Genomic DNA, 16874 nt, shown 5'->3' on the forward strand with positions numbered 1-16874 from the left:
GTATGCGGGGACCGTCATTGACACAATTTTCATAACGTTCGCCGTCTGTTGTCGGTTACGTTCTAAAATTCGAGTTCATTCAACATCCCTGTAACAAAATGCCATATAACACACGACATTTGTATTTCGAATTTATTTGACACTGCCACATTAACAAACCCATTTTTCGTTTTATATTTGTTCACAATTCGCGAGTAAACGTGCTAGTCTTTTACATAGAATACATATTCGATGAGGAAAAGTTAATTCTCATTGATAATTTTCATTTTAAAAGATTGTTCATATCCCCTGAAATTTCATTATTGTTATTATCGCTTCCCAAACTCGGAAAACGAAACACAATGTCGTCATCGCGAATTGGATACCACCACTATTATGATGGTAATCAGTGTTGCCATAAATTCATCTGTACTGGAAAGGGTTTAAAATATTTTTAGTTGTACTTTTTCCTTCAAACATCTGACGTTGCTGAGCCGATTTAGTAGCTTTGATTTGTTGTTGTTATAATCAGAAAAATCGCTTGACGATTGCCGAGAAGTAAGATATAGTAAGAATGTTAGAAACAAGGTGTCGAAGCGACGGATATGCGAACGAACCATAAATGATATGATTGACTTACGAACTAATTTCCTTTTTAGGGCACGTTATTTGTTTTCCAACTCTTGCAAATTCTCATCGTAGAAACCTATAAACTCTTCTAATACTACTTTGATGCTTATTGGAAGTTTCTAGAGTTTAACATCGCAGCAGCATTAAGTATCGAATTATTGAAATCGAATCTTTTTCTTATTCGCTCAACCAACCCCACCTGCCATAAATATAGAAAAAATCTGTACCAATCAATAGTTTAGGACAAAAAATGTGTAATCTGTACCGTACAGAATGTATTCAGAAAAAAATCAAAAATCTGTAGCTGTAGATTTATCGGGAGATAAATCAGTACTTGTGGCAACACTGGTGGTAACGTCAAACGCAGATTATCTTTCATCGACGTTCCTCCTGAATAAATTCGACCGATTTCCTACCGTTGAGCATTGTGCGAATTTAATATAAATTATTAAACTAATCCGAACGTTTTACAAATATAGCGACATCCGGGGAAAAGGAAAGGTTCAGGGATATCTTAAAACAAGTGTGTACAGTGTTTGGGAATGGATTTGTGGTTTGCTCGATTGATGCATCGTTGAATTGCAAATATCGGCAGGCGCAGCAAAGTAAAGTACCTTCGAAGAAGCGGAAAATTACTAAGAAACTGGTGGTGAACGCAAGAAGTGATAATGAGAACTATCGGTAAGAATATTTAGGTGGTTATTCGGATACATCAGTACTACATGGTTATATCTTACAGGAACTCTGGAAATTACGGAAAGACAGAATTCAGAATAAGTCTGGATCAGTGCTTCGCAGTTACCTGTGACAACGGAAGGAACATGATTGCAGCCGTTAATCAGTTGCAATCATATCTGCAAACGATGTCCTTTCCGATCGATGATGCAGAAGACGAAAATTCCAAGGTTCCGTTTCATGTCCGTTTTTTGAGCTCCATAAACAACCACTGTCTCCTCTTTACTTGAAAGCACGTTGGGGCGGTGTCTTTCAGATAATAGAGTTCTACAGCAAGCACGAAGTATGACTGTCGGTTTTGAAACATAAATATATCCTAAATTAAATTATAATTTTCAGATCTTGCAGAACAATGAGAATCTCCGAATACGTGGCATACGCCCGTGAGTAATCGGTCCCTCATTCCTTTAACCATAGAAAAAGTGATAATGTAAATAATAAATTATAAATAAGAATTTTATGAATGCTTTTTAAGTGAAAATGTGAATAAACAATAAAATTAAGAATTTGTCTGAGCTTGTAAAAATAAACATATTAATAAAAAATACAACCTCCTCAAGTTTCTCGAGTTGATTAAAACAAAAAATAAAAAAACACGATATTCAAAGTACATTTTTTTCTTGAATTTGTTTGACATGCACTCACACTACAGTCGGAGAAAAAAGAGGAAATCGAGACGCTCATTCTACCTTTTTGTTTTGTTCTCTAATTCGTTTGGAAGTATGACAGTAGCTCACTAGCTGAAAAGTTTTTGGTCGCGTGTGAACGGATGAACCGGCTATGACATGACATTTTTGATATACGTGAACGTCATCGAAAATGTGGACTGTTTACAACTATGATCCGGATCAGTGCCAAAAAAAATTCACGTTCACGACATTCAAATACGACGAATTTCAACTTACTTTGCATTGACAACCTACGTCTCAAGCGATTATCGATAAAGATGAAACAATACTACCCTTAGAAAAATCAGAATCAGAATCAGAAAAATATCTACCAGAGGTTAGTATATTTTACTCGATAGCATTAGTAAACTTGGATGCTGTCATATCTGGATACTGGTGAGAAATGTGCGTATTAACCATTTTTATTGTTCCCATAAGGCAATATATTGTTCCCACAGATATAATAAGGATATAACCCTACTACCTGTATTTTCGGCGGGAAAATGTAGCTGTTATTGGGCTTACGAATCTGCTTGACATATATGTTTATTAGTACGGTGGAAAATGACTATAGATATAGATGAAATTCGTTATATTCACTAATTATTTCTAAGTTCATTTTCATTTTCGTCTTGATATTTCAATCATTAGAATTCAATATCATTGCGCGTTAGTGAGAATCAAAACATAAAAATTCAACGTCAACCAATCTAATCTAGTGAATTCTAGTGTGGACCCATGATTTTTGGACGTTTTTTTGAGCTCTGAATAAATAAAACAAATAATATTGTATAATATCCATTATACTATATCTGTTTATTAATATTTCAAGAATACAAAAATTATTTGAACGCAGGAAAATTACAAAAAATATAAAAGTTACTAGCATGTGGAGTGTGGACGGCAATGAGTCGCTTCGTCCCTATTCTTGGTTTCTTCGCATTTAAATTGATTGTATTCAACACATTTAACCGCAGTCTATGTATGCTAGGTGCGGAATTGGCGGGTAAAATGACTTACACCCATTTCATCCGGAATCAGTATAAGAATCGTTTTTAAAAAATATTCACTGCAAGCGATGAATATTAATGTGGCTTCCGTGATAATCATCTCAAATTTTTGACAGTAAGGAAGGTAAGCGAATGCAGGTTTATCGAAATTCATTCGAACTGTTTTCATTTAATATAGTAAACAAAGTTCACGAGTCATTGACATGATTGAGATGAACTCTTGCGTTACACTCATTATGAGAGATATGGTGTTGTGTCTCAGCAGAAGAGAATTCATCCGAAACTGGGAGAAAGTTAATTCTTTCTGTCGTGAATAAATTTTGATAATCTATGGCACTGATCCGGATACCCATTCTCAAAAAAAAAGCAGCCTCCGAACCGCTTGAGCTATTTACGATCTTTTTGGAGCAAATGAATGATATAAATACGTTCTAGGATAAACAACGATGGATAGAACGACGCCAAGCTAATTTCTAAAATTGGTCTAAACCACTATAAATTATGCGTATGCCACTTCATATAATGACCACACGTACTAAGTTATCAGCACTGGCATTGAAGCAACGCAAACAACTGCTCCGAATTCGACGTACGAAAATGCGATAGAATAAAAGGATAAAATGTTCGTTTTTACTGATTTTGTTGTCCATCTGAAGTAGGTTACTTGTTACTTGCCGAATGGTATTGGGTGTGAGAATTGATTCTACCCGTTTTCCGTAAGTGGTTTCGTTGGAAAAAAAAATTGTAAGGGGTTGTATCTATGACACGACCGCATTTTCGACGTAGAACCACGGAATTATATTATTCTATCCGAATGTTTTTCACTTCGGATATTATTTAAGAATGCATTGAAATTTTTGATATAACTTTTTAGTTTTTGAATTTGATCAACGAAAAGAAAATTGTTGAAAGCTCTCAGCACTATTCGGTTATTTGGTTCCGTCCTCACTTCACGATTGAGCTGCGCTGCCAACTCACACCAGACTTTCTCCTCTCCACGCAGATATCCATCACAATCTATAAACACCATTGTTCCTATATTCCGCTTGTGTTGAGATCGAGTCCCATTCCATCAGTTGAAAGAAACTTATTAACGTTAACTTTATTTCATAAAAACGTAACTTATTTTCTTATTTCGCACCCTTCCTGAAAGACGTAGTTCTACGTCAAAAATTGACGGCACTTGCGTACGAAAGTGTTTTTGACAGGCTGTTAATCGCAGGTCTGATGTGTATATTTTTTGTTGCGAAAAAGGAACATTTTATGCCAAAAAAGCAGCATTTTAGGGAAGCTTTACTGTTTTGTTGGAATTTAAATGAAAGTGCTTCAAAGTCATCGTTTACTTACTGAAGCTTACGGTGAAGATGATCAAGGCTCTAGTACTCGCGGAAGATGGTTAAAACCAGCGGTACTCAACTTTTTTTTCCAGAGGGGTCAGAAACACATTTTAATCATGTTTTTTTTTTATTTTTTTTATCTTCGCTTATTTTTCGTAGGCCTATTTCCGCCACTTTTGTGTCACCGACATCAGGGAGGCGACTCCACCTGTTCCTATTTACTCAACAACTCATGAGCCGGGCCAACTTTTTTAACTTCCCTTCCGAAGCAAGACGTAACCAGAGATTTTTCGCTTCAGAAAATCCCAACGATGCCAGCTGGGATTGAACCCAGGCCGATCGGATTGTGATGCTGTTACGCTAACCACACAACCACTGGCGCCGTCTTTAATCATTGTATCGCAGGCTAGAAAAAAAAGAAGGGTGGTATCCGACTGAAATGTAAACGTAAGACTACGAAATTAGAAACCGACAGCTTTCAGCTCTCGTCGCAGAAAAATACCTTCTTTACATCTGGCTTGAAATCGTAGCACTTTCATGCCACTTTCATCCCGGAAACAAGGCTCGGATTCACGAATTCGATCGGTAAAAGTCACCAATAAGTCATTCAAGATTTATCAGTCATCCTGCTAGCGACCAGCGATGCTTTCTAAATGGCCTGTCTCAAGGCCGATTGTGTAAATTCGTTTTCTGAATCGTCCATTTTCAGGACTAGAATTCTTCGGATATTTAATATATAAAGCATTGAACAAAGCATTTTTAAAATAACTCTCTAACAATACATAAAATTTGTATCGTTATTACATATTTGTTCCCCCACCACCGTTATCCATTTGATAACTCATGAAATCCACTGATGGATCACACCATTGAGGTAGTGGCGGATCCTTCGGCTGAAGGAGGCCTGGATGTTGACTGCTTTGCAGTCCATTCAACTCGGTAGCAAAAGTAGAAACTGAGGTTGGCCAGGGCGAGCACCATATGTATAGTGCTTTCACTGGCGATATGGCTTCGATGGACTTTCAAGCATATTTATAGATTTTTGTGATTTCACCAATATTAAAGTCTGCTTCATTTAATATTGGAACAAATTCTTTTGCTCATTGTGGCGCTCCTAGTGGACGGATTTGGAAACTTTTTTCACCCACGTGTCGGGAAATTCATTACCTTTCACCATGTATTTATGTCATAACACCAAACGATAGCATTTTGTAAACAACCGCCATGGAAGCCGAACGGAGAGATAAAATTGTGCACAGTTTTCTTGAAAATCCATTGTTGTCGGCATCTAAGCTAGCTAAACAGCTTAAAATGCCCAGAAATACCGTATGGCGTGTTATCAAGCAGTACAAGGAAACATTGACGACGGCTCGGAAGCCGCATTCGAAGCGTCGGAGTGGAACTGTCGACCGGAAACTGCGTGGGAAAGTCATCAAGGCCGTCAAGAGGAATCCCAATCTTTCAGACCGCGATTTGGCCAATAAGTTCCAGGCCGCTCACAGTACGGTGCGACGAATTCGTCTCCGGGAAGGAATAAGGTCATTCCGAGCCAGCAAACAGCCAAATCGGACGCTGAAGCAGAACAATGTGGCCAGAATCCGTGCTCGAAAGCTGTACGACCAAGTGCTGACCAAGTTCGACGGATGTATTCTGATGGACGATGAGACCTACGTGAAGGCGGACTTTGGGCAAATCCCAGGTCAAAAATTTTATTTGGCGACGGCTCGGGGGGATGTACCTGCAAAATTTAAGTTCGTGTTTGCGGATAAATTCGCCCGCAAGTACATGATTTGGCAGGGGATATGCAGTTGTGGACAGAAAACCAAAGTCTTTCTCACTGACAAGACAATGACATCAGAAGTCTACAAAAAAGAGTGCCTACAGAAACGGATTCTGCCGTTTATTCGTGCCCACGACCGTCCAGTAATGTTTTGGCCGAACCTCGCAAGCTGCCATTACAGCAAAACGGTTATGGAATGGTACGCAACGAACGGGGTCAGCGTAATACCGAAGGACCTCAACCCCCCAAACTGCCCTCAGTTCCGGCCGATAGAGAAATACTGGGCAATCACGAAGCGGAGGCTTAAGGCAAAGGGAAAACTTGTTAGGAACATGACTCAAATGAAGAACTGGTGGAATCAAATCGCCAAAACGGTGGACGAAAAGGGTGTGCGCCGCCTAATGTGCCGTATTACGGGAAAAGTACGAGAATTTCTTCGAAACAGCAATGAATAATTTTTTTAATTTTTTTTTATGAAAGAGTAAAGAAAATGCTACATTTGTATGAAAAACAAATTATGAATTCGTTAATAAATGACTGAACTACACGCAATTGTTTGTGTTCCAATATTAAATGAAGCAGACTTTAGAAGACATGAAATGAAAATCGACGCGGACCCCCACCGAACAAAACCACTGTTTGCCAATTTCGACAACTAAACGAAACTCTCGGCCTTTAGAGAGATCATTTGGTAAACTTCGCTGCCGGCTGGTCGCTATCTGGATGACTGATGAACCGTGCATGCTATTAAATCACGAACAGGTTGTATATACTGTATATACAAATTGAAAACGGGTGGAGCTTGAATTGGAATATATGTCCGTAGAACGAACGCTATATTTGCTATTTCTATTTCATAAAAATGATTTGGCACCATTGCTGAAAGACGCAGTCCTACGTAAAAAATAGGTTTCTGAGGTTAACGTTATTTTTACTTATATAAACTATTTTTAAATAACGTAACACCAGATGAGCCAACGCAAAAGAACCTGCCGGGCCACATACGCACCGCGGGGGATGCTGGTTGAGCATAGCTTGTTTAGACAATTAAAGGGAGGTCTTCATGATGTTGGAGACGCAGAGGTGGCCAAAATCCAAGAATTATTGTATGCATTTCTCGTCGGAAAACATTCTTCATTTGCTATATTTTTAGGAAGCTATTTTTTTCTATAAATTAAAAGAAAATGTTTTTTTGTAATTATTTTAGAGACATTTCTCTTCTAATAAAGGGTGTGTCACATCAAATTGCATCAGGGAAAAAACGCTGTAGAAATTTAATTTTTAGGAATTATATCTTCAGCTTTCGCTTATAATCAGATAAGAGTGTATAGATCACGTTGGCCATGCTTCACTGTAAATTTTTCGTAAATTTGGAAAAATGTCGTCGAACGAAAAAGAGCGTCGTGAATTAATCCTGTGCACTCATTTCGAGAATCCGGAGTTGTCACATCGGGACATCGGTAAGATGCTGGGAATCGTCCAATCCACGGCCAGCAGAGTACTAAAACGATACTTCGAGAACCTAACCGTCGACCGGAAGGTGAAGAACGGCAAAAATGGATGCTCCGTCAGTGAAAAAGATCACAAGCGCGTAGTTAAGCAGTTTAGACGTGATCCGAGAAGTTCAGTCCGGGATGTCGCCAATAAGCTGAATTTGTCAAGTTCATTCGTCCAGCGGACCAAGCAGCGGGAGGGCCTGCGTACATACAAGGTTCAGAAGGCTCCTAACCGAGACGAAAGGCAAAACATGGTGGGGAAGACGCGAGCCCGGAAGCTGTACTCCAACGGGGTCACCTTCGTGCCAAAGGAAATGAACCCGCCCAACGCGCCGGAGCTTCGCCCAATAGAATATTGGGCGATTATGAAGCAGACCTACCGGAAGAACCCAAAAGTTGTCAAATCGGAGGCGGACTTCAAGAGAAAATGGATTTCTGTTAAAAAAAACTACAACCTGACGTTGTACAGAACCTTATGGACGGGGTAAAGAGGAAGGTGCGAGCATACGGGCTTGGGCTCGAAGTATGAATAAAAAGAAAATGCCAAAAGTTGTTTAATAGTTTTTATTTTACTGTCTAAAATTTTCAAAAGGATCGGTCTACGGGGCGAATTTCTACAGCGTTTTTTCCGTGATGCAATTTGATGTGACACACCCTTTATTTTGCTTTGAAACAATTATGCTTCTAATAGATTGTGAATTGATTTGCTGTCATGTCATACAAGAGCACCCTTACTCTGTCACTCAGTCAACAGTAATGGCGTTTTGATATCCACGAGTTACTTATGAGTCAGTTCCAATATGCAGTATTTTTGAGCAATATTAATCCAATTTCTGTTCAAATCTGCATTGTTGCATTACCAGATTTCTACATGGTGTGTTATGAAAGTAAAGTGACCTACGTGCAACGTACTTTTTTTTATTTGTTGTGTTAGTATACAAGTACCGAACTTTTTTTTTATAGATACAAAAGTCAGACGTGTTTTGGTGTGCTCGAAAATTTTCTGCTGCAAAATATAAAGTAGCATCGAAATTTGTGTAAAACGTAACATTTTGTGTTCCAGTGAAACGTTAACAGTGGTACTGTAGGAATGGTGTTGATAAAAAATTAGAGTGATACTAGCTGTTCCAAGATGGCCGAGAAGATGCCAATGTAGAAGCTTACTCTGGATGCCCCATCATGTTAAAAACAGATAAAAACTTAGAAGCGGTGAAAAAAAGTTTTTCATAAATTGTTGAATCACCAGTTTGAGAATTTCTAAAATAGGTGGAATATCAGTTTGATCATTGAAATGATTTTTTTTTTCATTTTTGAACATGTAACGTGTGTTAGCGAGGCTGGTTCCGAAACTGCATACCTAGTGCCATCAAATGGCCAAGGTTTTGCTTACTGTTCTCCTCGACTTCCAGCGTGGTGCATCGAGGGCTCATACTACAAGGTCGTACGGTCAATAATTAGTGTAATCTTGCTCTTGTGCGCCATTTCCGAGAAGCAATACGAGAAAAACGTTCGAAATTGTGGACAAAAATATCACAGCTTTTCCATCACAATATTGCAATTGCTTGTGAGAGTTTTTTTTTCTGGCTAACATCAACACTAAATTCATTCCTCAGCCATCATATTCACCGGGTTTGTAGGAAATAACATGAGTATTGATGAATAAACAAATTGTTTTTCATAACAATATGAAATCACCGTACTTTTTGAAATGCCAGTATGCCATATAGCAATTAATTCCAGAATTTCATCTATGGAACAAATACTGCATAAAAGGTGTTTCGAATTTTTATTTTCGAGATTTTCCTGATTTTATATTTTGACGTTATTTCGATTTCCAAATTATTTTGAAAATCAACGTGGACGGTTGGCAATAAGAGGCCAATTTGAGCAGATTGTCAATTTAAATTTGGATTGAAAATCCAAATAGCACCTTTCGCAGAACGGCAACAGAAAATCCAAACCAAATCGATCGTGTGGGAGCGGACACAGCTCCAATTTTCACCTTCAGTTTTTCAATGAAGAACACAGCTCTTACCACTGGAACATCCGACTTGAAATGCCCTGCATTTTGACATCACTTTTAACCCGGAAACAATGCTGGAATTCACGAAAAATATATGAAGGATCAGGAAAAAGTCACTGATAAGTCAATCACGATTCATCGGTATCCAGTATCCATTTGAATATTTTTATTTTGATGACACTCATTCCCTGCAAATCAAAAGCTTACTCTTTCTCGATAACGTCAAGTCAAAATGGTAAAAAATATAATTTCAAAAAAGGTCTGTCTGGAGGATCCATCTGCAGTGTCATCATGGAGTGAAAATGGGTGTCTGAAAAAAAATGTACTAAAACTTATAGCAAAGTTCTAACGATGCATAAAAATGGATTGCACGCCAGAAGTCCAATTAGACAATTGGTTGAGAAGATTCCCAAGCATGTTTAAATCTGTCTTTGCTGATAAATTGTGGACCATAAAATGGGTAAGCAAATGTGCATGGAAATAATTTTTCTATTGTCACGTTGAATCATTGAATTCACAAGGAAAACATGTGGAATTTTAACAAGATCATGCAGGTAGTGACTATACAAAGTAGTTCTTCATCAGAAAAGACTTCAACCTGCTCAATTACCCACAACTCCTTTGAGTCGATGAACAATTTTCCAAAAGAAGAGCTCAGGAGAAGTGACGGGATGACTGCAAGGTGAAAAAAGGAGATGATATAATAAATGAGTTCATGTTGGCTCAAAATACAAAGCGAGATATTCGAAGAAATGCTCACTATTTCGTTAAAGACACATTGATATAACCTTTTTGATATTTTTTTAATAAAGCAATAAATGTTCTGTTTTATCACTTTTCTTTTTATTTCATCAAAACCCTACCAACATAAGGCTGATCCTATGATTCTAAGCAATCAGAGCTTAATTTCTGAAAAGGATTGAGAAAGATATACATTTATTGTTCCTGTTTCACCAAATCATGTACATTGTGAGAGCAACTGAAAAAAAAAACAATCGCTATGACTAATTTATGAACGTGTAATTAAACCCATCAAATATCTCGAGATCGTTGCCCACAAAGTTCGGTAGAAATATGTTGCAATTTGAGATTGAATCTGTATCAATTAAATGATTTCCTAATCAATGGAGAACACATAAAGATAAATTAAGAATTACTATTACTATATTATTAATCAAAATAATGAAATCAAAACCAATGAATCACACTATTGTTTAAGAATGTTTGTTGTCGGCATTAGGTCTTGCAACGATTTTACTTGTCGTTGAATTAAGGTTCTCACCAGGAACTTGCTCACAGAAATGTTCTATTAGGGGATTTCACAACTTATAATTGAAGTTCAGACAACTATCCAATTTCAACACAATCTCAAACAAGCATTCCAATATAATTGATGTAAATTACCGTCTAGCTGTGCTGGCCAAAGTTCAAATCATATGCAATGATCCCCGCATGCACACATGCTCGACTCGTGTAAATTCGACGTCACATCAATTTAAAGGCATCCATAAAAAGTAGCACAAGCTAATGACCGTGCAGCTCCATTGTTTTCCCCCACTTCTGCTGCTGTTGCCGCTAATCGCATATAACTTATGCGCATCCAACTACCGGTAAAGTGCCAAAGATAACCGGACCCGATAATGATCTCGATATCTTCTCCGCGGGGAACTCGGCATCATCCGCGCGTGTGTAACAACATATGTTGTGTTGCATAAACACAATTCTTCTGCCCGGCGCAGTTGGGGGGAGAAAAAGCGGAAACATTGCAAGGGGTCAGATGGTTATTGTGTTCGGAGCGCGCATTGGCGCGTGATGTTTGACCTCCATCATGTTCCGCTGCGAGACTGCTGGAAATTCTATTCGCGAGATTGACGCCCTGGAAGGTTGCTGTTGCGTTGTGTTCGGTGTCGATCAGATTTCAGCATATCTTCCCACCGGATCGGGTGATCTTGAAGCCACAGCTCCTTGAAAGTGCCAATTAGGCGGATATTGTTCACTGCGCACTTCCTTCTTTGTCTAGCGTTGGTAAGCAAAACAATTGTGTGGTCCCTTCCCTTTGGTGGACATTCTAATGGTGGCTTTTCCTGCACTCACACATAGCGCGGTTCGGTAAGCGGGGGTTCCTGGCGATTAGAGCTGCGCATGCATAATTAATGCCACCGGCCTGAGGCGGTCCGGTGTCCTCGCAGGCAGCTGGAACAAAGAAAAGTGCCTCCCGAGAGTAACGGTCACCGAATTAACGAAACACACCGACAAAATTATGTTATTCGTCGCAATCGAATTCCCGCAATTGCGAGACGGCAAGCGCTAAACATTGTTACCACTCGAAAAAAGAGGTGTCGCTACATTCAAAGGACTGCCTCAATACGTTTGCTTCATCGCCTCAATGACCGAAAGTGGGGCTTTTGGGGTGAAATCTAATCGTTCGAAGCTCGGACCATTTCGACTGAAGGCTGATGATATTACGAAGCGGTTTTGTCACAACAGTGCCCAACGTTCAACTACTTATTTTGACTGATAAAAGATTTCCTTAATTTATTTTGTATAGCCCGAAGCGAGGCTAAGCGTTGGTGAAACAGCGGTCGTCGCTTAGATGTCACCCACTCAACGTTCGGACGCCACCATTAACACTTTTCACTTTCCAATTCATATGGACACGTGTGCTATTCATCTTGCGTCTTTGCTGAAGGTGGCTTAGTAAATTGGCGCTATCGCCAGTCACAAATTTGATGAGTGATGTAAGCAATGAGGAAAGAATGTAGTTTATTTAGGAAATGGTGTTGCATATAAATTGTTCGGTATTAAGAACATAATTGCTTATGCGGATGATATCAACATTCTCATACGTAACAATCACGAATTTGATCGAGTCTTAGAACTAGTTCATTATTTTAGTATTTATGGTAAAATTAAAATGAATTTCCTTAAATCGAACTTTTTACGATTTAATAACTGTCGTTCTGGGCCTCATATGATTAAGTTGGAAGTTGATAGTTTACAAATTATATAGATTTGCATAAAAAATTTGAGCAAACTGTTGAAATCAACTATACCAACTTAGTGTCCAACTTGAAATTTATAATCTCCCTGCATGCACAGAGAAAACTTAATCTTATTCAAAAAGTGTTTATCTTGAATATTTATATTCTCTCTAAATTATGGTATATTGCTCAAATATTTCCACCAGCGAACAAACATATTGAACAAGTTTGTGCAATAAAATTATGTGGAAAGGATACCTGTATAGTGTAGCGAAAAATGAATTATGCCTGCCAACGTTCAAGGGTGGTTTAGGATTGGAACATGTAGAAACCAAATCTAAAAGTCTTTTTATAAAGAAAAAACATTCTACACGCACACCGCAATCCCAACCAACACCTCGATGAATTTATGTTGAATAACGTTAACAATAGATACTTAACAAGAAACGCTAGGAAATGGCTGGTTATTGCCAGAAGTTTAGAAGGGGATTCTAATTTGAATACAAGTAGGAATATATATCACCATTTTCAAAATGCGATGAATATTAAACCTCGTTTGCAAACAGAACTGCCCAACGTGCAATGGGAAATTCTATACGAAAATTTCAGTAAAACCTTCCTCTCAACTGATCAAAAAAACGGCCTTATTTGTGATGTATAAAGATTTAGTTCCTACGCGTAGCAAAATGTTTAATAACCGAATAGCAGGAATAGATTCTCCTCTTTGCAGCATTTGTGGTAGTCTCGACACACTGAAACACAGGATAAAACTTTGTACTTCAGTTTTGACGGTTTGGTCGTGGATCAAGTCTATAATACATTTGCGGATGAAACTACAAATCAGTGATCCAGAGGAGTTGATTGCGTCACAAATTTCTGAAAAATGTTACAAATCGAAAGCTGCCCTCTGGCTTACTGTATAGGGAATTAAATTCAATTTGAATAGTTTTGGTAAGACTCGCAATGATTATCTGATAGCGTTCAAAGATGGAATACGAGAAGTACGGTGGAACAATAAAAAAAAAAGAAAAACATTTCAAGAGTTTCTGAATATCTGCTAAGGTCGATTAGGCTTCGCTTGGAGTAATAGGGTTTCGCTAGTTCTTAATATGCTGGTTAGGAAAAAAAAGGATTTTCCAATATCTGTTAAGGTCGGTTAAGTTTTGCTCGAAGAAATTGGGTTTCACTGGTTCGTAATACGTTAATAATTAACCCCCGAGTTGCCGCGGGTAATCGGTATTGCTAACCTTAGGTTTAGATTAGGTTAAGGTAGGTTAAGGTTTTCTACTCGTTTTAGCAAACAAAAATGCTAATTCAAAGCACAGGTAATGAATTGTAACAGATGAATATGAAATAAATAAAATGAATAAGGGGAAAAAAGAGCTGCTTGGCTATCTGAGAATATACAGATATTGGCATACTTGTATCTTCTAGCCAACAAATATTTGTACATGTTAGAATAGCTTGTATTTCAGCTGGATTGCGTTAGTAGTACACTACAAAGCCAAGTAGTAAAAAGCACAGTAGGTATTACTTATCAGGATAAATTCGTTTGTTTGCATCATGGTGTCAACGGAATAAGCGAATCGCGAATCGATCCTGCACGCTCGCAGTGAAAATCTCAGTCTATTCGCTCGTGAATTAGCTGAACTGTGGAATTATTCCAACTCGTCTGATATTTTGAAAAGGTTCGGGAACAGTCCGACCATCGACAGAATTCTTCTCATTTGGCAAGCAATCTGTAGCTGTGCACTGAAAAGTTACGCTTTCGTAACTTCGTTGCACAATTGAAGTGCGAATGTTTCGTAAACAATGAAAGCAGATTTTCAAATTAGCTCAGAATTAACATGTAACTGTTGATTGCTCGCTGTCTAGAGCGACACTGAAATACTGCATTAACTGGATATCCAAATAGTTTTTCAGTGTCTCTCAGCAAAGTTATATTTTCAACATTCATAACGGCAACAGAAAATCGGCGACAGCAACCGCTGCGGAACAAATTTTCACCTTCAGTCTTCCACAAACGAACGCAGCTCTCACTACTGACAATATCTTCTTCACATTCGGCTTCAAATGCGCTGCACTTTGATGCCACTTTAAACCCGGAAACAATGCTTGAATTCGCGCCAATAAATTGATCGACCAGAACGTCACCAATAAGTCATTCACGATTTATCAGTCATCTAGCTAGCGACCAGATGTCAGCGGTAGCGAGACATTCCAAATAGTCTTTGTCAAGGCTGTGCGTTTTGTCTAGTTTTTTATTCAGTTTCCAAATTGGGCTTTTTGAAGGCTAGAGACGTATTAACTGAGGAAGTCTGAGAGTCTGAGAAAGCCTCTATAATTCAAAACATCATCATCATTACACCAATAAATCCGAACACACTCCCCAATCTATAGAAGCTCTCTTCCAGCATAAAATCAACAATTTGTCCAATTGTACACAACCATCTCCACATATCGATATGAATCCTCGCACACCGTTGGTTTTCATACCGTTACGTGGAGGTTGGTTATATTTTTAATATTTCTCTTATGCTTTACTTGTGCACCATGCTAAATTCGCACATATTCTTAGAATACATTCTGAGGCGAAAAAAACAGCATGTTCGTTCAACACAGTAGCAGAATAGAAATTTAGATCGACCAGGCTGAGCACAATATTTATACTGCTTTCACGGCCATCCGACGACATACATCAACCGTTGACTCAGTTTCTTGTGATTTCATCAAAACTTATAGATTTTTGTGATTTCAATTGTTTGCTTTCAAAGCCAGATAACAAACATCACTTATACACCTTTTATCTTTCGGAAGTAATTGCAATACCACTTCTCTCAGTCGGCAAAAGGGTATTAACGCTCGAATCCCTGCTCCCCTTTCGAGATTTTTAACTTGCACTCCAGTGAAGATGAAAGAATGATGTGGTGTAAAAATAAAGAAACACTCTCCACCAGACGGCATGAAAATCGACGCAGTGCCTCCACCGAACATGCATCGCGAGTAGCTTGTTTCTATTCGATAAATTGAGAACTCTCCATTTTCTACTTCTATTTTATAAAACCGTGCTCTGTTTTCTGATTTTGCACCATTACTGAAAGGTGTAGCCTTACGATTTTAGATTAGTTGATTATTTTATAGGTTTTCGTTATTGCTCTACATTCAAAATGGTTCAAAATAGAGTAACACCAGATGGGTCAACCGCAGGTTGAGTATAGCTGCTCTAGACCATGCCTCTAGGAACAGATTCTTCTAATTTTTAATGAATATTTTCACAGGTATTTTCATTAAAACGCAAAGGTGCCAAAAGACGTTTGATCGAAACAGATAGGCACAAAATCTCGGTACAAATAATGTTAGCATGTGTCTTTGAAACCTCTGGTAAAAAAGGATTTAATTTTTTTTTGATGTAGGACTACGTCTTTTATTTCTGTACCGGGATGTAAGTTCTAAATTTTGAAAACGTGAGAGTGACGATGGAGTGAAAGGTTTTGAAAGTTAATACCTCTTTATCGGCTAAATGAAGTGGTATAACAATCACTTCATTCGAAAGATAAAAAGTCAGTTATATTGTTGTTACTTATTGGTCAAAAAAAAATCGATAGCTACAAAATTGTTTTGAAAACAGGCTATTCAAATCATAACAATCTAGCTCATTGATGATGATTGCTTTTGTGGTGATCGGATTAGGTTCCCGAACACGAGCGCTCAATCAAGGCACCTGGAGAAACCGTCGGAGTAGACGAAATCCTTTAGAGGCGAATGAACTGAAAAGTTTAAAGCCTCCTAAAGCCAAAAAAAGAAGAAGACGAAATCTACTCAGTTATAATTGTACAGCGTTTGGAGCAGGTGCTGTGGTGAAGCTAGTTTCGTTCATCATGATAGCGTTGATGAACGGTGTCACCAACAGCCTGTTTGTGCAAACAAAATGCATTGTTACGTCGGGATCGTTAAAAATTACCCCTTAGGCCGAAAGGTAATCCATCGGGAGGAGAGTGCAACCTCTGAAAAGGCGACCAAGAAAGTACTAGCATCGAAAATTGTTTCCGCTTGTGGCATCGGAGCAGCCGCCACACATACATACACGCGCGCAACTCTTTTCGTTTGGTGGTGATCGAGAAGAAACTGAAAAGATGTCAACGTTGCTGCAAAATGATCTTCCAGTTCTCCTTGGGACTGTAAATTACATTCAAACGAATGAGTTTGTTTTATTGTTTTCTTTTCATATAATAATC

At 38.3% G+C, this 16874-nt stretch overlaps 1 protein-coding gene and 1 long non-coding RNA gene across 2 annotated transcripts in view; one reads left to right on the forward strand and one right to left on the reverse strand.

The window, feature by feature from the left end:
• Positions 1-16874, reverse strand: part of LOC129767118 (uncharacterized) — a 486003-nt gene that overhangs the window by 55000 nt on the left and 414129 nt on the right. The gene's annotated exons all lie outside the window — the stretch shown is intronic.
• LOC129771886 (uncharacterized) lies at positions 289-1854 on the forward strand. Its single transcript, XR_008742496.1, has 3 exons — positions 289-1290; positions 1349-1627; positions 1684-1854. It is a non-coding gene; the product is annotated as an uncharacterized LOC129771886 (long non-coding RNA).

The sequence above is a fragment of the Toxorhynchites rutilus genome, chromosome 2, assembly GCF_029784135.1.
Source record: "Toxorhynchites rutilus septentrionalis strain SRP chromosome 2, ASM2978413v1, whole genome shotgun sequence".
Classification (NCBI taxonomy): domain Eukaryota; kingdom Metazoa; phylum Arthropoda; class Insecta; order Diptera; family Culicidae; genus Toxorhynchites; species Toxorhynchites rutilus.